Source organism: Lissotriton helveticus, chromosome 9 (genome assembly GCF_964261635.1).
Source record: "Lissotriton helveticus chromosome 9, aLisHel1.1, whole genome shotgun sequence".
NCBI lineage: Eukaryota > Metazoa > Chordata > Amphibia > Caudata > Salamandridae > Lissotriton > Lissotriton helveticus.
In genome coordinates, this window is record NC_136070.1 from 1,161,194,225 (window position 1) to 1,161,219,349 (window position 25,125).

Here is a 25,125-nt window from a genome sequence, read left to right on the forward strand (position 1 = left end):
ACCGTGTGGTTGGCCGACTGCAAAATTCTTTTTGCTATAATCTCTGGGATAGCTCCAAGGAATCATTTTGCAGAATCAGGGGGGCGATAAATCAAGGTACCTGAGAAGGAGTTATTTTCATTAAACTCAATGCAGAATTCCAGACTCTCACAGCCAGGGATAGTGTCTGCTGTAGTGCGGCAGAGGTACTGGTCCTTTGTAATAATGGTCAGACCACCCCCTCTCCCTACCGGTCTGTCGAGTCTGAGAATGTGATAGCCGGTTGATAAGGCAGCGACTATATCAGGCTCCGCTTGAGCCGTGAGCCATGTTTCTGTCAAAAAGAGCACGTCTGGTTTGTGCTCCTCAAGTAGCATGGCAATTTGTGTACAGTGCTTAGGTAGTGAGCGGCAGTTTAGTGCATACATGCTGTATTTCTGAGCTGGGGCCAGCGGAGTGTTCCGGAAGGAGTGCTTGCAGTCTGGACAGTAAAGGGGGAGCTCTGTGGGGGCATATATATGCGTGCACCGAGGAGCGATGGTTCTTCCTAAACTGTGTAGGGCTGTCGAACTGTAAGTCCTGCCCTGAGGAGTAGGGGAGGCAGGGTTTATGGCCCCTGGTCCCGTCTCTGCACTCTCAATCTGCACTCTGCACTACCACTCGCACTCTCAATCTGCACTCTGCACTACCACTCTGCACTCTGCACTACCACTCTGCACTCTGCACTACCACTCTGCACTCTGCACTAGCACTCTACACTACCACTCTGCACTAGCACTCTGCACTCTGCACTACCACTCTGCACTACCACTCTGCACTCTGCACTACCACTCTGCACTACCACTCTGCACTCTGCACTACCACTCTGCACTACAACTCTGCACTCTGCACTACCACTCTGCACTCTGCACTACCACTCTGCACTCTGCACTACCACTCTGCACTCTGCACTCTGCACTACCACTCTGCACTCTGCACTACCACTCTGCACTACCACTCTGCACTACCACTCTGCACTACCACTCTGCACTCTGCACTACCACTCTGCACTCTGCACTACCACTCTGCACTACCACACTGCACTACCACTCTGCACTCTGCACTACCAATCTGCAATACCACTCTGCACTCTGCACTACCACTCTGCACTCTGCACTACCAATCTGCACTCTGCACTACCAAACTGCACTCTGCACTACCAAACTGCACTCTGCACTACCACTTGCACTACCACTCGCACTCTCACTCTGCACTACCACTCTGCACTCTGCACTACCACTCTGAACTCTGCACTACTACTCTGCACTCTGCACTACCACTCTGCACTCTGCACTACCACAGTGCACTACCAATCTGCACTCTGCACTCTCAATCTGCACTACCACTCGCACTCTCAATCTGCACTCTGCACTCTCACTCTGCACTACCACTCTGCACTCTGCACTACCACTCTGCACTCTGCACTACCACTCTGCACTACCGCTCTGCACTACCACTCTGCACTCTGCACTACCACTCTGCACTCTGCACTACTACTCTGCACTCTGCACTACCACTCTGCACTCTGCACTACCACTCTGCACTCTGCACTACCACTCTGAACTCTGCACTACCACTCGCACTCTCACTCTGCACTACCACTCTGCACTACCAATCTGCACTCTGCACTCTCAATCTGCACTACCACTCGCACTCTCAATCTGCACTCTGCACTCTCACTCTGCACTACCACTCTGTACTCTGCACTACCACTCTGCACTCTGCACTACCACTCTGCACTCTGCACTACCACTCTGCACTACCGCTCTGCACTACCACTCTGCACTCTGCACTACCACTCTGCACTCTGCACTACCAAACTGCACTCTGCACTACCAAACTGCACTCTGCACTACCACTTGCACTACCACTCGCACTCTCACTCTGCACTACCACTCTGCACTCTGCACTACCACTCTGCACTCTGCACTACTACTCTGCACTCTGCACTACCACTCTGCACTCTGCACTACCACTCTGCACTCTGCACTACCACTCTCACTCTGCACTACCACTCTGCACTCTGCACTACCACTCTGCACTACCAATCTGCACTCTGCACTCTCAATCTGCACTACCACTCGCACTCTCAATCTGCACTCTGCACTCTCACTCTGCACTACCACTCTGCACTCTGCACTACCACTCTGCAGTCTGCACTACCACTCTGCACTACCGCTCTGCACTACCACTCTGCACTCTGCACTACCACTCTGCACTCTGCACTACTACTCTGCACTCTGCACTACCACTCTGCACTCTGCACTACCACTCTGCACTCTGCACTACCACTCTGCACTCTGCACTACCACTCGCACTCTCACTTTGCACTACCACTCTGCACTACCAATCTGCACTCTGCACTCTCAATCTGCACTACCACTCGCACTCTCAATCTGCACTCTGCACTCTCACTCTGCACTACCACTCTGTACTCTGCACTACCACTCTGCACTCTGCACTACCACTCTGCACTCTGCACTACCACTCTGCACTACCACTCTGCACTCTGCACTACCACTCTGCACTCTGCACTACCAAACTGCACTCTGCACTACCAAACTGCACTCTGCACTACCACTTGCACTACCACTTGCACTACCACTCGCACTCTCACTCTGCACTACCACTCTGCACTCTGCACTACCACTCTGCACTCTGCACTACTACTCTGCACTCTGCACTACCACTCTGCACTCTGCACTACCACTCTGCACTCTGCACTACCACTCTCACTCTGCACTACCACTCTGCACTCTGCACTACCACTCTGCACTACCAATCTGCACTCTGCACTCTCAATCTGCACTACCACTCGCACTCTCAATCTGCACTCTGCACTCTCACTCTGCACTACCACTCTGCACTCTGCACTACCACTCTGCAGTCTGCACTACCACTCTGCACTACCGCTCTGCACTACCACTCTGCACTCTGCACTACCACTCTGCACTACCACTCTGCACTACCACTCTGCACTCTGCACTACCACTCTGCACTCTGCACTACCACTCTGCACTCACCACCAGACACGGCAGACTCGTGGAAAATTAATGAAGTGACCTAGAGGGTGAGGATGGGATACTCCGCTACCATCGAGTTTGTAGAAGAACAAGATTACATACGAAAAACAAGCAGCACAGAAAGCATCACTTTCGCGATCGCAATTGTTTAAACAAGCAGCACAGAAAGCATCACTTTTGCGATTGCAATTGTTTAAACAAGCAGCACAGAAAGAGATCACTTTCGCGATCGCAATTGTTTAAAAGAACCAGATCTGATGCATGTGATTCTCTACATTGCTGGCCGGCTGTTCATGCTCGCACACAGAGCTGAAGGGAAAAAAAACACAGCAGTGCACACGCTCCCAGCACCATCTGCCTTCAATTACCGGCACCTCGGACAGCTGGTAATTGAGGATTTATGTATTCTTCTGCGCGTGTCCGAACACTTTATGCAGGAAGTGGACATTGACAAATTCCTAAGGCCTATGGCGTGCTGCCTTACTTAAACACAGCCTTGCCTGGACCAATTACCATGCACATGGCAAAATACCACACGCAAAAAACGCGCGCTTTCTGGAATGTATCCTACAGAAGTCTGGAAGCCCCAATAGGGTCGGAACTCCTCCCACTGCTGACGCAGTGGCGGAGTCCTCGCCCTAAAAAGGAAGACAAACCTCCACAGTCAAACTCCAATATAAAGAGAAGAAAGTGGCTGGGATTAAAGCCATACATGACAGAGATATTGAGGACTTGGCTTCTGAACAGGAAGTGGGCTCTGACCATGCTGGACAGCACAGCAAAAGTCACAATAGTTCGCCGGAATCTTATTCTGTATCTGGCGACAGTAGATACGAGTGATTACATCCAGGTAGAAACAGCAGAACAAAGGCTGAATATTCCTAGTCAAGTGTATGAATTGCAACTCCAGACAGAGGGGGTATGCAATGCACTATTACTGTTCTCTTTTGGGAAAACTTGTCATTCGGCTATGACATTCTCTTGGCTGAAAAAGATTGTTCACAAGAGTTTGTTGGGATTGCCCACAAGAAGAAGCAGTAAATTTAACAAACTTTTCTGACCTCATTTCAGAGTCTACTAAACACACATGGGCCAAGGTGTGGGCGTTAGGACAAGCTCCGACGTGAATGATCCCCTTACCACATTGTATCTGTAAGGTCCAGCCCACAACCAACAAGACAATACCCCATTAAACATCAGGCCTAAAAACAAGTAACAAAGATACTCACAAGACTTGAATACCAAGGTGAAATAGAAAGCTGCACCTCATGAATGAATAATCCCTTGTTTCCCTTAATGAATCCAGACCATTCATATAGTTTAGTCTGCTAGATGCATGTTTGCTGTACAAAATGCACATACCATGGCCCTAATGAACAATATAGTGAGCAAAAAATACAAAACCACATTAGACATTTCAAATGAGTTTTTCTGCCAAAACATAGGGCCTGATTATAATAGTAGCGGTCGGACTGCCGACAGGCCGTTGACGGCGGTCCGACAGCCTTAATATTAAACTGGCGGTTGGACCCACAACTCTGGTACGCATACAGTTTTACTGAGAAAGCCTGAACCGTATGACAAGTTCAAGTGTAACTTCCTTTAAGACTAATGGTGTCACAGCACTAGGTGTGACAGTGGTGGAGGTGGAAGAACAGTTACATTAGTGACATTAGTGTTATTTCTTGCTGCCAGTGTGTTACTGGTAGATGTCAACAGCGTGGCTGATATAGTGGTTATTAAGGACGATGTGTTTGAGAGAAATATTGATGCTTCAGATATATCATCCATTGATGTTGTCTTCCTTTTGTCAATACATTGACCAATGAAAAATTATCAAAAATTCCAGTTTGTTGGTTAGATTTTGCTCTAGCTCAGAAATGTTCCCGGTTGTCATTGGCTTTGTTTTGATTGTAGGTGTGTTTGCTGCAGAGGTGCTTTGTTTGCGTGTGGAGCATGATGACTCATCTTCTGACACTTCATGGGGTGAATCACTTGCATAGAAAGATGTTAATATTTTGTTTTTATGAATGCAGAGACACACTGGCAAAATAATTATATTTACTTTACATTATACCACATGGACGTCAAAACATATTTGGCTGACATAGGTTGATATGTTAATATTCTTCCAAAGTTATGAGCTGTTACCATGATGCATATGCTTATAAATGAAAATAAGTGTTTGCCTAAAATACAACACTGCAAATTGACAGAATAAGATTAAGATTAAGGGATGTATTACAATGTCAGGCGGAAAGCCTCCTCCCGACAGTTGGATTCTCCTCAACCGTTTTGGAGCCATTCTGACTGACCCGGTCAGTTTACAATTCCCCCAACCGATTCCAATGATTGGAGTCAGAAGGTAAACCTTGCGGTCATTCCAAATCGGTTCCGACCGGCTCTTGGAAGATTCGTTTTGGTAGGAAACACATCGTACACCTCTATTGACAGCTTTTCCGACCTCAGGATTACAATGTTGATTTCCAACAGTCTTTCCATGTCGGCATGTCCAACACGAGAAGGCTTTCGGAAACAACTTTGGGGACCCCTGGCAGGGTCCTTTTCATCCTGCGCCTCCAGTTGAGGGCCAAGGAGGTACCTAGGGGACCCCCCGTAAAACCCTGCACTGTATTGCAGGCACCATGGGGTGCCTGCAACAGGTTGCAGGGTTTACACGCACACCCCATTTCCCCATAGGAGCCTGTGTTATTGGCGGTTCTCATGCAAAACACAAGCTCCCATAGGAAACAATGGGAATTGTCTAAAAACACAGCTTATCAAATAAGAGAATGAGGTGATTTTTTATTAAAGTATTTTTGTAATTAAATTGAACTTTGGAATGTGTCAATAACATAATATTAAACGGTTTTAGTGTGGCACTCCCCTATATTACTTTGTAATTCTAACATGCAAAAAATATTCTACAAATACTCGCTGCCTCTTGGGTGCCACCGATCTGAAGTCCAAAAGCAATGCCTTGAATCCCTAACATATCAACAGCAATGAGAACCTTCTCCAAGGGTTCAGATAGAACTGGGTTGGGGTCCTCTTCAAGTGGTCACGGTTTCTTGTTTGGGTTTTGCCTTAATGTCCTGTAAACGCCCTTTTTAATTACTACCTCTCTTTTTAAATTTCTTATACTTATTTAGGGTAAGAAGAGACAGCACTGAGGTTTACAGTAATGCCTTAGGAAATATGTGTCTTTATTTTTGGTGGGGTCTTGATTATCAAGAAGCCCATAAGTCTGTCGCTATCCTTGGAAACCTCATCAGCCAATTTGTCCAGCTCTGAATCTGAAAGCCTATATTTGCCCACGTCTAGTATTCATAATACAACTTTGTGACAGTTTATTAGAGGTATAGATTTATTTTCAAAGGATGGCAATGGATCCTTCACACAGTCTGTTCTGTGGATTTCTGCATTCAAAGTGGCCTACTCCTAATGTACTCTCAAAATGGTGTACTAAATGTAAATTCAAATCGATTTTGAACACATTTAACTGAGTTTGAATGGCTTTCTTGGCTTACACTTGACCACTTAATTTCTCTGGAAAGTCAGAAAAGTTGATTACAGCCATAACGTGCATACACTAGTTATCAGTTATGATAAATATTGATACTTGATATTTAATGCACATGATCATTTTCACGTGTGAGATTTTTAGTGGGTACAAGCATTAATGTGGTCTGAAATGTACAGCTCCTGGTAAATATTGAATTCTGTGTCAGGACCGGAGGAGAGAATGATGCCTTCTTTCTTCGCTTTAGTTTTATAGCAGCCAACTTCAAAGATAAACAAAAACTACATTTCCCATGAACACTTGCGAAAATGTAGTGTAGAAAAACATAGCAACATCCAATTAGGACAGTCCAATAATGTCCAATCTGGAGGTCCATAACCTCTGCACAGTCCTCTCTCACTGGCCCCTTGCCCTCTTTCTTTGCTGCTACGCAGCCGAGATAATTCTATGGCAGGACGGAGGCTCAGATTATGCTTTCTCAATTTCTTTACTGAAAAACACAGCAGCCAATCAGTACGCAGTAAAGAAATAACAAACTACATTACCCACAAACCCAGGGTAACCATAGAGTATGTGAGTGTATAAATAGGGTCATAGAGGTGAACACTTCCTCTTTCTTTGCTGCTTCGCAGCCAGTTAAGTGCCTTTATTTCTTACCTTACTGTTTATGCATTGTGTATATTGCTAAATTGCAGCGCTTACTTGCTCTGACTTGTGCTTTGTTTTCGAGCTGTGTGCGCTCTTTCTACGCCGCTCGGCGTGTAGGTTCGTGGTCGCTGACCTCGTTTCCCATGTTGTGCGAGGTCGCTGCCTTCGTTTGTGGTGCTGTTATAGGAGCGTGTGTCCACCTCCTGGTTGCCTCAACGCGCATTTCGCGTTGTTTAATATTTTGTGGAGCGGGAGTTGGAGCTGGTTGGGACGCGCTCTCTCGCGCGTCTCATCCTATTCGGCAGCTGCCTCACGCATGCGCGAGAGCTTTGTTTACACGCCCGGTTCAGGCGTGTGTTTCTCCTCAGCCGTCAGCTTGCTTCAGACGGCAGAAACAGCTGGTGTTCTTCACCGCCTGCCCTTTGGTGCTGCCGCTTGAGCTCCCAGACGCCCTCTTGCAGTTTTTCATTGAGGGTTGTATAAATTTGCATAGGCTCTGCCTAGAGTGATAAAACTTGCTTGTTTGCAATGCGAGTCCTCCCTCCACGTGAATTTGTATTTTGGTCAGGTTCTTCCTGCAATTTGAAGACTTGCACTAGGGGTATCACTCCCCCAAATTGGTTTTACGTTATAAGTTCAGGAAAACGTATTACTTCTCTTCCTGTGGGCTGTATTTGGTGGTTTTCTCACCATGGCGAATTACTATGATGAGGAAGGTGAGGACTATTATGAGGAGGATGAGCCTTCGGCTTCCTTGGATGATTTTATGGGCCAGGCATTGTTTCAGGCGATTGCGCCGTTGAAAAAACATCTATCTGACTATGCAGCCCAACAGGGTTGGGTGCCTCCTACCTCTAGTCGTAGCACAAAATCGCCAAAGAACCCTCACAAATCTAAATTTGCTAAATTGGCCAAAACCCTCTCTGCTCGTTCATCGAGAAAGCGTGCTGCGCCGGCCCGTTCGGACCCTCCGTCCGACACAGATGATGGGTCGTCTTCTTCTTCTACGTCCTCTGAGTCTACTAAGCCTCCACCTTCCAAGAAATCTCGGAAGGAGCACTATGTTGATGCACCCTCTTCACCTAAGGTGTTGACATTTAATCCTGCGGACATCATTCACCCTAATTCCTCTGCTTGGTTGCCATCCCCGAGGTGGCTGACTATGTCCAATCCCACATTCGTTCCCCTTTTGAAAAAGATGTGCGAGCTCGTTTACGCTCAGAATGCCCTCGCCCTGATCTTTCAGACAAGCTTGCTTCCACGCCTGATGTAGACCCTACCATGGTCACATATATGCGTAAGTACTCTAAAGATCCTACTAAGGGTTTGGATAGGTCGTGGCGTTCGTGCCAAGACAAACTTCTGGATTTGTTGGGCCCACTCACGAAAATCCTGGACTTGGGTTACAGGGCAAAGGAGTCTGGCGATCCTATTGACCCAGATGAGTTGATTGGTTGGTCACAACGGGCTGTCTGTTTTCTTGGAAATGCGAATTGTGCCTTGTCGGCGGAGCGTCGTCGCTCCATCTTGATGAAACTTGATCCTCGTCTCACTGATTTAGCGTCTTCGGAATCTGGCTCCCAAGCTCAGGGTTTGCTCTTCGGAGCTCCATTTCTTAAGCTTACTAGGTTTGTTTCAACCTTTAGTGGGCTTGATAAGGCTCAGGCGAATCTACGACGGGCCTTCTGCCCGGTTTTCGGCAGGGCCGGACGAAGGGGACGTTCGTCCGGCCGTGGGTCAGACCAGCCCGCTCAACAGGGGAACAAGTCCCACAGAGGAGGACAGGGTAAATCCTCCAACAAGTCTTCATTCTACCCTTCCAGAAAAGGCAGAGGGCAGTATGGCAAAGGCGGTTACAACGGTAACCGAGGAGGACATCCGGATTCTTCCGCCTCAGGTGAGCCTCATTCTCGTTTCCAATTTGGTTTTGGGAGGAAGGATTCAGTTTTTTCTGCACAATTGGCGTTTGATCTCAAATGATGCCTGGGTGCTGGAGACGGTGCAAGGGTACAAGATAGAATTTTACTCTCGCCCTCTCCAGCATCTTCGGCCACGCCCTCTTGTTTTTTCCCAACCAGATCAGGAGGTTATCTCCACAGAAATCTCTTCCCTGTTGACCAAAGGGGCCATCGTTCCGACGTTTCCTCATCCCCAGGGATTCGTAAGCAAAGTTTTTCTCGTGGAGAAAAAAGGGGGAGGGTCTCGTTTAGTTCTCAACTTAAAAGACTTCAACGGTGGCGTTGTTTATTGTCATTTCAAGATGGAGGGCATCCATCTTCTCAGAGACCTTCTTCAAGAAGGGGATTGGATGGTTCGACTGGATTTGAAAGATGCCTATCTCTCGGTTCCAGTTTATGCCCCTCATCGTCGCTACCTTCAGTTCCAATGGTTGGGCAGTTGGTACGAGTACAAAGTCCTTCCTTTCGGCCTTTCTTCCGCTCCGTGGTGCTTCACGAAGCTCCTCCGTCCTGTGATGGAATCCTTGAGATCCCGCGGAGTTCGGTTAATCGTCTACCTCGATGATATTCTCCTATTGGCTCAGTGTCCGGTTCTTCTTCTATCACATTTGCAATGGTCCGTGGATCTTCTACAGTCTTTGGGTTTTCTAGTGATTCCCTTAAAGTCAAATTTTTCTCCATCTCAAACTATGGATTTTCTGGGCTTTCAAATAGATTCAATCTCATGTCAGTTACTTCTACCAGGCCAGAAGATCAGGTCCATCAAGAGGGATTTGAGGTTACTTCTCGCTCAAGAGACAGCCTCTTTGCGCTCAGTGGCTCGGATTGTGGGTCTCCTTCCTTCCTCCATCCAAGCGATTTTTCCAGGTCCATTACATTATCGTGCGCTTCAGCGCCTCAAGATCCGTCATCTCCAGAAGGGTCTTCGGTACTCGGATCATGTTCCTCTTTCAGAGGAAGCCCGGACGGAGATGATGTGGTGGCTGGACCACATGGAATCCTGGAACGGTTGTGCGCTCTTCGGGAGGACTCCCGATGTGGTGATAGAGTCCGATGCCAGCCTTTGGGGTTGGGGAGCCCGTTGCGGTTCAGTGTCAACAGGGGGTCGTTGGTCGTCGGAGGAGTTGTCTCTCTACATCAATTGCCTGGAGCTTCTGGCGGGCTCCTTCGCGATTCGATGTCTCTCTCCTCTCCAAACGAATTGTTGCATTCTTCTTAGAATGGACAATGTCTCAGCAGTTCGTTATGTGAACAAACTGGGGGGTACCAGATCCAGACTACTCTCAGAGATTGCGAAGGATTTCTGACACCTTTGCTTGGACCGCAGGATCACTGTTATTGCCGAATACCTGCCAGGCTCCCGCAATCTGATTGCGGACTGGAACTCTCGCCATCTGTGAGATTTCAGCGATTGGAGGCTTCATCCTCGATTATTTCGCAAGTTGTCCCGAATTTGGGGGATCTGTCACCTGGAACTCTTTGCCTCTCGCCTCAACACCCAGGTTCCCCAGTTCTACAGTTGGAGGCCAGATCCGGAGGCTCTAGCCACGGATGCATTTCTCCAGGTCTGGCCTCCTCTGCTATGCTATGCATTTCCACCATCCCTCATGATTTCCCGAGTTCTAGCCCGGGCCCGTCTTTTCTCGTCAGAACTCATTCTAATAACCCCTCGTTGGAGGGCTCAGGCGTGGTTTCCAGTTCTTCTGGAGATGAGTTGCTCGTCGCCGCTCCTTCTTCCACAGGTTTGGAACCTGTTGCTGGACCCTCTTCAGGAGCCACACCCTCTAGTACTGTCGGGCCAACTTCTGCTAGTAGCGTGGAGAATTTCGGGGACCGCTGGAACATCCAGGGCTTATCGGGAGACGCTACCAGATTCATCAATGAGGCTTGGGCCCCCAACACACATAAACGCTATCAATCAAGTTGGAAGCGTTGGTGTGATTGGTGCTCACAGCGGTCGGTTGATCCCGTTTCAGCAGATCTCTATTTGATCGTTAATTTTTTAGCTTCCATGGCATCCTCTGGGCTAGCTTACAGAACGGTTAATAGCTTTCGTTCTGCGATTTCTGCAGGTCATTCTCCTGTAGATGGTAAACCAGCGGGAGAACATCCCTTAATATCGAAATTATTGCGGGGAATCCGGATGGTAAAACCTCCTTGCCCCAAGTATGTTGCCCTTTGGGATGTTTCTATTGTTTTACGTTTTCTATCTGATTGGCCTTCCAATAATCTTTTATCCCGCTAACAACTCTCAGCTAAACTTACTATGCTCCTATGTTTAGTCTCTTGTAAAAGAGTGTCTGATGTGCGAGCTTTGGATCTCGCGGGTCGCACCTACTCTCCTGAGGGTGTCTCTTTTGTCATTTCAAAGAGAACAAAATGTAATACTGCTGCGGTTACCTATCCTTGCTTTCCCCACAACCCTCAGTTGTGTGTCGCTAAATGCCTAAAGGATTATGAGGTAAGCACTTCACCTTTTCGTTCTGATTCCCGAGGTCAATTGCTCATCGCTTTACAGAAGCCTTTCAAGCCTGTTTCCCCAGCCACGTTGGCACGTTGGTTACGTTGGCTCATGCAGGAAGCGGGCATTGATGTCTCCATCTTTGGGGCCCATTCTGCGATAGGAGCTATGGCTTCCAAGGCTTTTTCCATGGGTGCTACTCTTCATGATATCATGAAAGCGGCGGATTGGTCATCTGAGTCTGTTTTCAAAACCTTTTATTTTAAAACAATTGTAGATGTTGCATTTGTTGTGGTGGCGAAGCTTTGAACAAGCATAATCTGAGCCTCCGTCCTGCCATAGAATTAAAAATTTGCTAACATTCGTGCCAAGAATTTTCAATTCTATTAAGGACAGGAGGCGAGGATTATCCCACCCATATTTCATTATTGTCTTTCTGTTATGCTTACTGCATTTATGCTGTACCATTTTGGTTACTGTTTATGAAATGTTCCCTCCCTGTCCTGATTACTGTGTTCACCTCTTTTGGGGAACAGTTTTTACGGCTTCTGTCTCTTTCCTCAGGCTCCGACCTTAAATGAAGTGTGCCGTGACTTCCTTCTCCTGGTTGGTCTGTTGCTGTTCCTGTGGCTCTGGGAGGTTCCTTCCCCACTTCGGCCGGATAATGACCTCTCCGGAGGACTCCTTTGATGGATTGTTTAAGTTTTTACGTTGGATCCTTTACTAATTGACTATGGACAAAGAAAGAGGAAGTGTTCACCTCTATGACCCTATTTATACACTCACATACTCTATGGTTACCCTGGGTTTGTGGGTAATGTAGTTTGTTATTTCTTTACTGCGTACTGATTGGCTGCTGTGTTTTTCAGTAAAGAAATTGAGAAAGCATAATCCTCGCCTCCTGTCCTTAATAGAATTGAAAATTCTTGGCACGAATGTTAGCAAATTTTTAAGTATCCTTCAGTTTACTGTCTTGGTGCTTTTTATAGTTGTAGTGTGCTTTGTGTCTTTTTAGAATGTTTTAGTTGTGCGTGGCGCCATTGCGTTCATTCTTTCGTCTGCCTGCTGTTTTTCGCTAAGTGCTTGTGTCTTTATTAATGCTCGCGTTTATTTTCAATTCTGGTGTTTATTGTATTTGTATTTTTCAAACGCTTGCGTTTATTTCAAATTCAACTGCGGGAGCGTTCTCGCTCCTACACGGCTTGTAATGGTGCTGCTCGTGGCGCCGACCTCCCAGGGCTAGAGGGCGTGGGAGGCGGTGCAGGATTGGAAGGCGGAAATTTGAAGAGTCTCTCTGGGGAATTCTATTCAGGACGCACATTTCGCCGAGGTGTCGGCCTGAGGTGAATGCCCTGCGGGGTCTGTATCCCAATCGTGCCGCTCTCCTAGCAGCAAGGCTGATCATAATCACTGATTAACGCTCTGCTGCCAGGTTTGAGCTTGGCAGCAGAGTCTTTATTTTTCTCCTGAAGCCCTTGTTTGGATCAGTATTTGCAGAGGGTCCAGAGGCCCGAGGGTACACTTCCCAGGCCGGCTCCCAATTAATCATGGATTAATCAAATTTTTACAAATATAGATTGCACCAGAATGAGTGTCCCGGGGCTAGCAAACCCCTTAAATTAGCGAGGTACCCGTATTAAAGAGTAGGCTGACACACAGCCCTGTTAACCATAAAGACTACCCTAAGGCCTGGTCTTCTGACACCCAGACACCCCTTACTGGTCTCTGACCTTCTAATAAGCCTATGCGCAGCATGGACTACCAAGATGATTACCAAGACATGGCTATAGCTGGCCTGCCTTGGAATGATGACTTTAATGAGGCTGTGCACATTTCAGTTTTCTGCGCAGTGGCAGAGGCCATGACTCCGATAGAGGAGAGACTCTCCTGCCAGATTGCCCAGGTCTTTGAGAGGCTAAATGCTCAGCCCACCATGCCTGTGCCCCCCTTCAGTCCCGGAGGGTCCGCAACAAGTGGAACCAGCTCAACCTCCACCAACAATTCAGGGGTGGATTTGGGTGCTTTTGAAAGGCTCAAACAGGCTTTCTTAGACAGCCAGCTTGTCTTGCCTGCAGGGAATGCACCTAACCCCCCTCCAGTTGAGCCCAACCCTAATCACAGTGCTGCAGGAGATGCGGATGATGAGCCCGCCTGTCCAGACCATGGCTTCCTTCTCACTCCTCCCACACCACCCAGAGCTCATCGGATATGTTTGATCCTGATGCCATTATTCATCCACGCTCCTCTGAATGGGCCCCGGCCAACTAGGTTGCCAATTATGTGGCGGGCACATTCGCAGGCCACTGGAGACCCCAGAGATTGACCCACACATGGCCACCTTCTTGCAGAAGTTCATAAGACAGCCCAAGAAGCGAATCAATTGGTCATGGCAGGGATGTCAGGACAAACTCCTGGATGCCTTGGGCCCCTTAACAAAAATTTTGGACTTGGCTGAAGAGGACAAAGAGTCAGGTTCCATAATTTCCTCAGAGACCTTGTCGGGGCGGGCTCAAAGAACCATCATTTTTTTAGGTAACGCTAACTGTGCCCTGTACACTGAGCGCCGCCGCTCCCTCCTCATTAAAGTGGACCCCAAGTTGGGGGACCTAGCGGATTCGGAGGCAGTCGCCATTGCTCAAGGATGTCTCTTTGGAGAGCCTTTTGTCAAAGAGTTAGTAATTTGTCAAAACCTTTACGTCTCATGACAAAGCCCAAACAACCATTAAGAGAGTGTTCCCTTGTGTATTCCACGGGCCGGTCAAGGTAGGGGGAGCTCGACAGGCTGCCAGTCACACCAGAACCCTCAAAGGGGGCAAGGCTCCAGACAAGGCCAATATCAACATCAATCCCGGTTTGGGAATTTCTACCCCTTGAGAGGACCTCGTGACAAGGGCAGAGGGTTCCGAGGAACAGCATCCTCCTCAAGCCCCAGGGAGTGTTCTCACTTCTTCCCAACCTAAAATATGGGAGCAGCAGGCGAATTATTTCCAGGTTTAGGTTTCCATCACAAGAGATGAGTTTGTCCTTCAGACGGTGCAGGGTTTTCACATAGAGTATCTTGAGGATCCCTACCAATGGACTAGCCCCTGTCCCATTCAATTTTTATGCCAAGAAGCCAACCTGGTAGACGAGGAAGTCTCATTCCTCCTCAACAAGGGCGCCATTACCCTTTCCTCACCACACCCCGGGGGGGTTGATCAGCAATATATTTTTGGTTGACAACACCGGTGGGGGTCAAAGACTGGTAATAAACCTAAGCGAGTTTAAAGAGTGGCTGGTCTACCGCCACTTTAAAATGGAAGGCATTCACCTCCTCAGGGATGTCTTATGACCCCTAGATTGGATGGTGTGTCTAGATCTCAAGCACGCCTATCTGGTGATCCCGATTTTTCTGCCTCACCGGCGTTTCCTCCAGTTCATTTTGCGGTATCAGACGTATGAATTTACCGCTCTTCCATTCGGCCTGTCCTTGGCCCCCTAGTGCTTCACCAAGGTCCTGAAGCCAGTGGTGGAGTTCCTGAGGGCTCAAGGCATTCGGATGGTTGTGTATCTGGATCACCTGCTTCTAATGGGCTTTTGCCCACTCCAACTGTCGTCCCACCTCCAAATGGCATTGGATCTACTTCAGAGCTTAGGCTTTTAAGTCAACAAGACAAAGCCGCTTTTAAAGCCCTCTCAGTCTGCGACCTTTCTGGGGTTCCTAATAGACTCCACCTCTTCCACCCTAAGCCTCCCTTCCAGGAAAATGTCGAAGATCCGGCACGAGCTAAGACACACCCTCACCAGGCAGCAGGGGTCTCTCCTTCAACTGGCTCGGTGGTGGGACTTCTCTGTGCATCGATCCAGGACATCTTCCCGGGGCCGCTCCACTATCGGGCTCTACAGCACCTGAAGGTGTACTACCTTTGCAAGGGGTATCCCTACTCGCACAAGGTTTTTCTGTCCAGCGTAGCTCGAGAGTAGATCCAGTGCTGGTTAGACCACATGGAGGCCTGGAACGGCCGTGCAATTTTCAGATCGCACCGGATCTGGTCATAGAGTCCAACACCAGCAGGTCAGGCTGGTGTGCCAGATGCGGCGATCTCTCTACAGGAGGATTGTGGACTCCAGAAGAAAGGAAGTTGCATATCAATTGTTTGGAACTTCTGGAGGGCTCTTTCGCCATCCGTTGTTGGATGAGAAATTCTGTTCATTCATGTGTCCTTCTGAAGATGGACAACATCTAAGCGGTCCGCTATATAAATCACTTGGGAGGCACGCGGTCCAGAGCACTTTCGGACCTCGCCGTGAGTTTCTGGCAGTATTGCCTGCACAGCCAAGTTTTGGTCACTGCGGGATACTTGCCCAAACAAGAGAACCAGGAGGCGGACTTTCAGTCCTGCAACTTAAGAGATTCCAGTCTCTGGGAGCTCGACCCTTAAATCTTTGCAGTATTGAACAAGCGCTGGGGTCCTTTCTCGATGGATTTGTTTGCCTCGAGGCTGGACCATCAACTTCCCCGCTTCTTCAGCTGGAGGAAGGATACACTGGCAGCGGCCACGGATGCCTTCCTCCGGGACTGGAGCATAGAGAAGGGGTACGCTTTTCCTTCCTTCGCAATGATCACAAGAATGTCGGCTCAGGTCCAGCATCAGTGGGCGGATTTAGTCATGATTACCCCCATTTGGAGGTTGCAAGTTTGGTTTCCAGTTCTTCTTGAACTTTCTTGGGATTCTCCAATCCTACTCTCTCATTTTCCAACTCTCCTCTTGAGTCCCGACAAGGCTCTGCATCCTCTGGTGCAAGCGAACACTTTGTGGCTCATGGCGTGGTGGATTCCAGGGGACGATGGGAGGTCCCTGGCCTTTCGCAATAGGCTGAAACCTTCATGTCTCAGGCTTGGGCAGACAGGACTGTCAAGAGATACAGATCCACTTGGGGCAGATAGTACTTGGTCTTGATCCCCTGGTCGCAGATGTAGTGCATGTCTTGAACTTCCTGGTTTAGCTAGCTTCAGGCCCACAGGTCAATAAACACCTTTCGGTCAGCCATTTCTTCCTGGCATATACCGATTAAAGAAGTGACTGTGGGCGAACACCCACTGGATTGCAGATTGCTTAGTGGTATTCGGCTCTCTTTGCCTCCGGAGCCTCGCTACTCCGCCCTTTGGAATGTGAACCAGGTCCTTAACTTGTTTCTCTCCTGGCAGCTGAACCGTTTTCTCTCCAGGAAAGAGTTGTCAGCTAAGCTGGCTATGCTCCTTTGCCTCATTTCCTGCCATCGTGTCTCAGACATCAGACTTTGGACATCACAAACAGGATGTTTTCTCCTAATGGAGTGACGTTCACTGTCCACAGAAGAATGAAGTGGCACACTAGGATTATCCCCTACCCAGAATTTCCAGACTCCCCAAAACTGTGTGTTGTCAGATGCCTCAAGGCATATGAGGAAATGACTGAGGAGTTTCATCCTCCGGGAGAACACCAGCTCCTCATTGCACTCCATAAGCCTTTTAAGGCAGTCTCTTCACCTACCATTGCTAGATAGGTCAGATGGGTGATGCAGGAAGCCAGAAATAGTCTTCGAGATTTTGGAGCCCATTCGACATGGGGTGCCTCTAAGGCATTTAGCTTGGGTACCCGTTTGGAGGATATCCTCAACGCAGCAGATTGGTCTTTGGACTCTACCTTTAAAACGTTTTACTTAAAGCCGGTGCTGGACATGGCTCACCTCGTGGTGAGCAAGCTTTAAACTAGCATAGTCCTTGCCTCAAGTCCTGACATATAATGAAAAATGTCCTAGCTATAGTAACGGAAAGTTGCAATTCTATTAAGGACTCGGAGGCGAGGATTATTCCACCTTTGAAATTCCAGAGAAGGACAACCCTCCCGGTATAAGAGTAAGTAACATTGCTTGCTTATCAAGTGTTTTGGTTGGACATGTTTGTTCTATTGCACATTAACTGCTTTCACTTCATTTTGGTTCGCAGGCTTTAGTAGTTTGTGCTCAGGGAGTAATAATGTACTCTGTCTTCTAGGATCTGACGCAAATAAACAGGATTCATGAAGGTGATCCAATGACTGACTTCATTGCGACGAAAGAGGGCTAGGAGCCAGTGAGAGATGACTATGTTGAGGCTATGGGCCTCCTGATTGGACATTGTTGGACTGTCCTAATTGGATGTTGCTATGCTTTTCTACACTACATTTTCCCAAGTGTTCATGGGAAACTTAGTTTTTGTTTATCTTTGAAGTTGGCTGCTATAAAAATAAAGTGAAGAAAGAAGGCATAATCCTCGCCTCTGAGTCCTTAATAGAATTGAAACTTTCCGTTACGAAAGCTAGGAAACTTTTCATTGTTGGGCACATTAAAAAAACATGTAATCACACATTTTTACCCCACAGATTAGATATTTAAAAGGTATGGTATACATCCTGTGGGCATGTCCTCTGATACAAAGGTACTGGGAAGCCATAGCGCATGTCATGTCGGAGGTGGTGGGTTCCATGGTCCTGGTAGATGCCAGGTGGCATTTCCTAGGAGTGACAGGGGAGGTAGTGTGGCCCACATGGGATACAACATGGCTCGTGTTGGCGGGAGTAGTGGCAAAACAAAATATAGCGAGACTCTGGGGTGCTGGTGAGGTGCCATCGATAGAGGGCTGGAAAAGGAACTCGACTGGTGTCAAAGGGCAGAACATGCTGTGTACTAGAGTAGGGGGTGCCCACGCAAGTGTGAAATGATTTGGGAGGCATGGATGACATACAGGGGGATCTACTGACTGACTGAGGGGTATCGCTAACTATGGTGCGAGGGCTTTAGGGCATTCCAGGATCGCCTAAGACTATTAGAGGACTAAGGGAACATACAGAGTGAATAATGCTAAATTACTGTATTGGCTGACCCACTGCTGAGTATATTGTCTCATTGAATGGAAAGCATTTGATATTCTTTTTAATAAAAAGATGGGTACAAAAAAGGTATGATACATTTTTAGCAGTTATTGTAAAACTCATAATGAGGACCAAGTCAAGTAAGAAACCACTCATTTACCATATATCCCCATTTGGATGAGCAGTAAATGATTTCTGGAAAACAATATGGACAGTGAAGGCAAATGTAGACTAATTTGAGAACTTAGAGGCTATGCAATAGGCTGTGACCACAACATTTAATATATTACTTTATTTTCATTTATTAGAGAATTATTATTTCACTAGTCCTTTTCTTACTTTCTTTCCATTGATGATAAATTGTAGATTTATATTCTATTAAATATTAAGATGTAACTGGGTGATGACTTTTGCGCAGAGTGGTAAGCATGTCCTTGGTGATGTTTTTAGGCTCTTTCTATGACTTCCTCTCCCTTGGTAAATTCAATAAAAGTGGAAAAATATGCAATCTATCAGAGACTGCTGTAGAACATCTTCTGCGTACTGCCCTTTCACTATCACTTTTCTTCGATAAGGTTTCACACTTGGCTATTTTTTTTATATTCCTTGCTTTCTGACTTGAAGTCATTTGAGGAGCTTTTAGCAGTGTACTGAATTTCAAAGCCAGGTATATGAATTGTCTCTACAAATCTGAAAAAATGCATATGTAAGAATACGAATGTTGAATCTGTAATATATCTTACTTTGATCTAGTATTCAGTTTAATAATGTAGATTAGCCTCATATCTTTTTAAAGATATAGTTAACTAGGATCACTATGCAGCACTTTCAAAATCTTACACTAATTCAATGGGATCACTAACATAATATTGATTCATACAATATCGAAACACAAAAATATCATGAAATGAATATCGATCACAAAAATATTGATATCTAGTAAAACAACAAATAGCAAGAACAAAAATACAGCTGTTAAAAATTTCAAGTTTTACAACGCAACCCAAAACATCTTAGCGTTAACTGCAAACATTTAGACTACAACCTAAAATATATATGTATATATATGTATATATATATATATATATTGTAATCCAATCCTGACGACGGCGAACAGACAGGCACTGACTCCGTGAAATGATGGCACAGAAGTATTTAATCCAAAACAACAACCTAGACGCATTTCGACGACGTACCGCCTTGGTCACTACGTCAGGTATAAATTCAATTCACAACTTATGTGCACCTTATATATATAACTAGGGACAGGCCATTTTTTATTCAAGATTGGGGATCCGAAGTACTTTAAAAAGGTTAAACTGAAAGTACAGGAAGCCATGGCAAAAATTTGGTCCAGAATTAGACTGCTAGCAAGTTTGGGCTATAATTACTCGAACTTGGCTCCTGTTTGGGATTCCCCAGGGACACCGGAATGTATAAAAGACAAGCTAGCTATCCCTTTAAGAGAGGCAGGTGTTTGCTGTTGGGGAGAATTAGCTTAGAATGGAGAACTCCTGCCCTGGACTGAGTTGTACCAAATGATGGGGGGTGGGGGGGGACTGTCAACATTTAAATACATTCAGCTGAAAAGTTGGGAGCAAAAGTCACAGATTCCCCTTGGGCAACGGACATTCACTGGAGGACCAATTGGTGGAAAAACCTCCTGGGAGAAAAGAAGTATCAGTGTGCTATTGGGCACTTCAAGAGGCTATCAATGGAGAGTTTACCGTGGCTGAGCATCTGTGGGGCAAGTACTTGCTGAGGGGGCAGTTGCATCACATTTGGCAAGTATCAATGCGCACACTATACTCAACGGTTAAGCCTGGTTGGTTAAGGAGAAATCAAATTTTTTCACTGCCGAGGGCCTACATAACTCCTTAAAAACTATCCAAGATGGCGAGGGAAGGTTTGGCCAAATGCAGGAAATGTGGTCTAGAAAAGGCATCCGATGTCCATATGTTTCAACAATGTTCGGCCATTCTGAAATTCTGGGTTGAGGTGGTTAAGACCATATCAAGCATACTGGGGTTCCCGGTTAAGGTAAGCCTCTCATTGGTCATTTTTGAAGTGGAGAAGGCTATTACTTGCCCTGTAATATATTTTCTGTTTTATGCTATATTACTCACCGTAAGTGGGTAGGAGACATCCCTCCTCAACATGTAGAGTGGTTTGACTCTTTGCTTCATGTGTTTAAATGAATTTAATGGGGAACACTGTAAGCAAAAAAAAGAAGTTTTGAGCTTTTTATTAAGATGGTCAAGAGAAGAGTTGAGGAGATTACCTATGGTATGCCTTCTTGCCCTATGATTACACCTATGAAACCTCTCCAAGCTGCGATGGTCATCCCCCTTCTCTTCCTTTATGTGCAGCTGTCGGTTACCCAGATAGAGCTGAGAGAAACCTTCCCTCCGGGGGCAGGGTCCACCTGTCTGCTTGTGTCTGTCTGCTTGTGTACCTGAAGGAAGGCTCTACCCAATTTTGTATCTACGAATTCGGGATGCGGGCAATTGGAATGTATACTGTAGTCGGAGGTGACTGAGGAAAAAAAACTATAACACTATATATCATACATTATAAGTCACAGATTCCCCTTGGGCAATGGACATTCACTGGAGGACCAATTGGTGGAAAAGCCTCCTGGGAGAAAAGAAGTATCAGTGTGCTATTGGGCACTTCAAGAGGCTATCAATGGAGAGTTTACCCTGGCTGAGCATCTGTGGGGCAAGTACTTGCTGAGGGAGCAGTTGCATCACATTTGGCAAGTATCAATGCGCACACTATACTCAACGGTTAAGCCTGGTTGGTGAAGGAGAAATCAATTTTTTTCACTGCCGAGGGCCTACATAACTCCTTAAAAACTATCCAAGATGGCGAGGGAAGGTTTGGCCAAATGCAGGAAATGTGGTCTAGAAAAGGCGTCCGATGTCCATATGTTTCAACAATGTTCGGCCATTCTGAAATTCTGGGTTGATGTGGTTAAGACCATATCAAGCATACTGGGGTTCCCGGTTAAGGTAAGCCTCTCATTGGTCATTTTTGAAGTGGAGAAGGCTATTACTTGCCCTGTAATATATTTTCTGTTTTATGCTATATTACTCACCGTAAGTGGGTAGGAGACATCCCTCCTCAACATGTAGAGTGGTTTGACTCTTTGCTTCATGTGTTTAAATGAATTTAATGGGGAACACTGTAAGCAAAAAAAAGAAGTTTTGAGCTTTTTATTAAGATGGTCAAGAGAAGAGTTGAGGAGATAACCTATGGTATGCCTTCTTGCCCTATGATTACACCTATGAAACCTCTCCAAGCTGCGATGGTCATCCCCCTTCTCTTCCTTTATGTGCAGCTGTCGGTTACCCAGATAGAGCTGAGAGAAACCTTCCCTCCGGGGGCAGGGTCCACCTGTCTGCTTGTGTCTGTCTGCTTGTGTACCTGAAGGAAGGATCTACCCAATTTTGTATCTACGAATTCGGGTTTCGGGCAATTGGAATGTATACTGTAGTCGGAGGTGACTGAGGAAAAAAAACTATAACACTATATATCATACATTATAATGAAAACCTAAATTAGCATTTAGCATAGAAGGACATAACTGATAAAAAATGTACACTAAGGGTCGATTCCGATTCGGGGAAAAAATCGTCCGTACGATTCTTTTCCGGAGCCCTCTCCGTTCAAATCGTGAACATGCCGTACGAACCGACGAGTACAATCTGGACCGGGGGATGAGGACGCAATTCGTACGGTCCACGTCAGGTAAGGGCGAATTGTACGGAAAAGCACACATTCATATACACACTGTACGGTGCGTACACCCCATGATCGCAGGGGTACGGTGCGTACCCCTGCGATCATGGTGTGTACGCACCGCACCCCGTGATCGCAGAGTGTACGCACCTTACTCCCAGCGAACATGGGATACGGTGTGTACACCCTGCGATTGCGGTGTATGGTGTGTATACCCCATGATCGCAGGGGTACGGACCGTACCCCTGCGATCATGGGGTGTACGCACCGTACCCGGGGGGGGGCTGTTCCGTACCTGTTTCGAGGTGAACTTTGCTTCTCCGGATGTTTTTGGCTCCCGTAAAAACAGTGTCGTACGGTGCGTACCCGACACGATTCGTACTTGCTGGGTCAGAAAAAAACAGCCCTGAACCGTACGGATGTGGCGTACAGCGGGTTCAGAGGGAGATTCGTACGGGGATTTGATTCGTACGTACTATGTACGATTCGTACGGAGTCCTGCTCCTGGTACGAATCGTACTTCGTCGTACGTACGGGGGACGTTGCAGGGTATGATTTGTACGGGAAAAACACTCCGTACGGTTATTCAGAGTGGTTTTTCCCGAATCGGAATCGACCCCTAAAAGTAAACTCACCAATAAAATCAAAGTATAAACAACATTAACCAATAAAATGAGACAAGAAATGTAAACAAATATATAAAAGGCACAAAAATGTAAACTACTAAGGGCCAGATGTAGGTAGGACTTATTTACCGATTTTTAATTACCGAATTTTACCGATTCGGTAATTAAAAATCGGTAAATAAGAATGGGGGACATGTAGGAACATCCAGATGTTCCTTTTACCGAATCGGTAAAAATCTGTATTTACCGATTCGGTAAATACCGACCGGTAATGGCGATTCATTCCTATGGGCTTTGCAGCCCATAGGAATGAATGGGCATTACCGATTCGGTATTTGCCGAATCGGTAAATACAGATTTCCACAAGGGTGCAGGGGGTGTCACTTTGACACCCTCTAGCACCCCCACAAGAGGCTTGGGTGCCATGTGGCAGGCATACCTGCCCTAAGGGCAGGTCTGCCTGTCATATGGCACAGGTGTGCATGCACACATGTGCATGCACCCCGGATTCGGTATTTTACCATCAAATATATTTGATGGTAAAATACAGATTCGTAAGGGTTGTGGGACTCAGAAGAGTCCCACCTACATATCAAAATTATCGAATAGGTTAAAATACCGATTCGGTATTTTACAGATTCGGTAAATTTACCGATCCGTAAATTTACCGAATCTGTAAAATATGTGGCCCTACATACCATTTCGTTAATACCGGTCGGTAACGGCCGAAAATACCGATTTTCGGCCGTTACCGATCGACCTACATCGGCCCTAAATACTTCAAACACGACAAATGCTGAAAGAGGAGGAAACTCTGCTGGACTCTCTGGCCAGACCCCAGACCATTAAAGAAGAATATATACCTCTTAAAAACTACCTAACAAAGTAAGTAAAATGTATATTTAAACTAAAACATACTTGTTAATAAACTTATGGTTGTAAAATAGCAAATAATGAATAAAACACTCTCCAGCTTCGATCTGTTTACATAGACTTCCTAAACAATAACACTACAACTTGGTAAAGTGATAAACTGTGAAAACAACAGCTATCAGAAACCAACAAACAGATGTAAGAAAGTAAATATACATCAATTCATTTAAAAAAACATAAACTCACCCAAACTGTAAGTTAAAATATATATCTAACTACCTCAAACTCTATAATCTAACAACAAACTAACTTTTAAAATGAAAAATAACATTCTGTTCCTCCCTCAACAGAAAAATAAAGCACATGTTCCACAATAGATTGTCCCAACGGAAAAGCTGCAAAACAGTGAAATTCATCTAAAGAGAACATACAAGTAAGTATACAAAATAGAAGTAGTTGCACAATTTTACATGTAAATAACAAATGTGCAAACTTTAAAATATTGTATATATGTATACAAGTACACTACTTTCAGATACAGAGACAGTAAAATACATAACCTTGCAGAAAGGAAAGTAGTTACTAAGGGCCAGATGTAGGTAGGGTTTTACCGGTCGGTAACGGCCGAATTCGGCCGTTACCGACCGGTAAAAGGAATTTGAGATGTAGGGGGCAGAATCGGTAAATTTACCGTTCGGTAAATTTACCGATCGGTAATTTTACCGAATCTGTAAATATACCGGTCGGTAAATTTACCGACCGGTATATTTACAGAATCTGTAAAATCGATATGTAGGTGGGACTCTTATGAGTCCCACAAGGCCTAAGAAATCGGTATTTTACCATCAAATTCAATTTGATGGTGAAATACCGATTCAGGTGTGCATGCACATGTGTGCATGCACACCTGTGCCATATGACAGGCAGACCTGCCCTTAGGGCAGGTATGCCTGCCATATGGCCCCCGAACCTTTTTTGGGGGTGCTAGAGGGTGTCAAAGTGACACCCCCTGCACCCTTGCCAAAAATCGGTATTTACCGATCGGTAAATACCGACCGGTAATGCCCCATTCATTCCTATGGGCTTCAAAGCCCATAGGAATGAATGGGGCATTACCGGTCGGTATTTACCGAATCGGTAAATACCGATTCTTAACGATTCGGTAAATGGAACATCTGGATGTTCCTACATACCCCCACTTCTTATTTACCGATTCTTAATTACCGAATCGGTAAAATTCGGTAATTAAGAATCGGTAAATAAGTTTTACCTACATCTGGGCCTTAATCACATGGGTTACACCTACAGCCCAAGAAAGTGCTTCAACAGAAAATATAAATCGGAAATGTACCAAATATTATTCTAATGCATGCTATGGG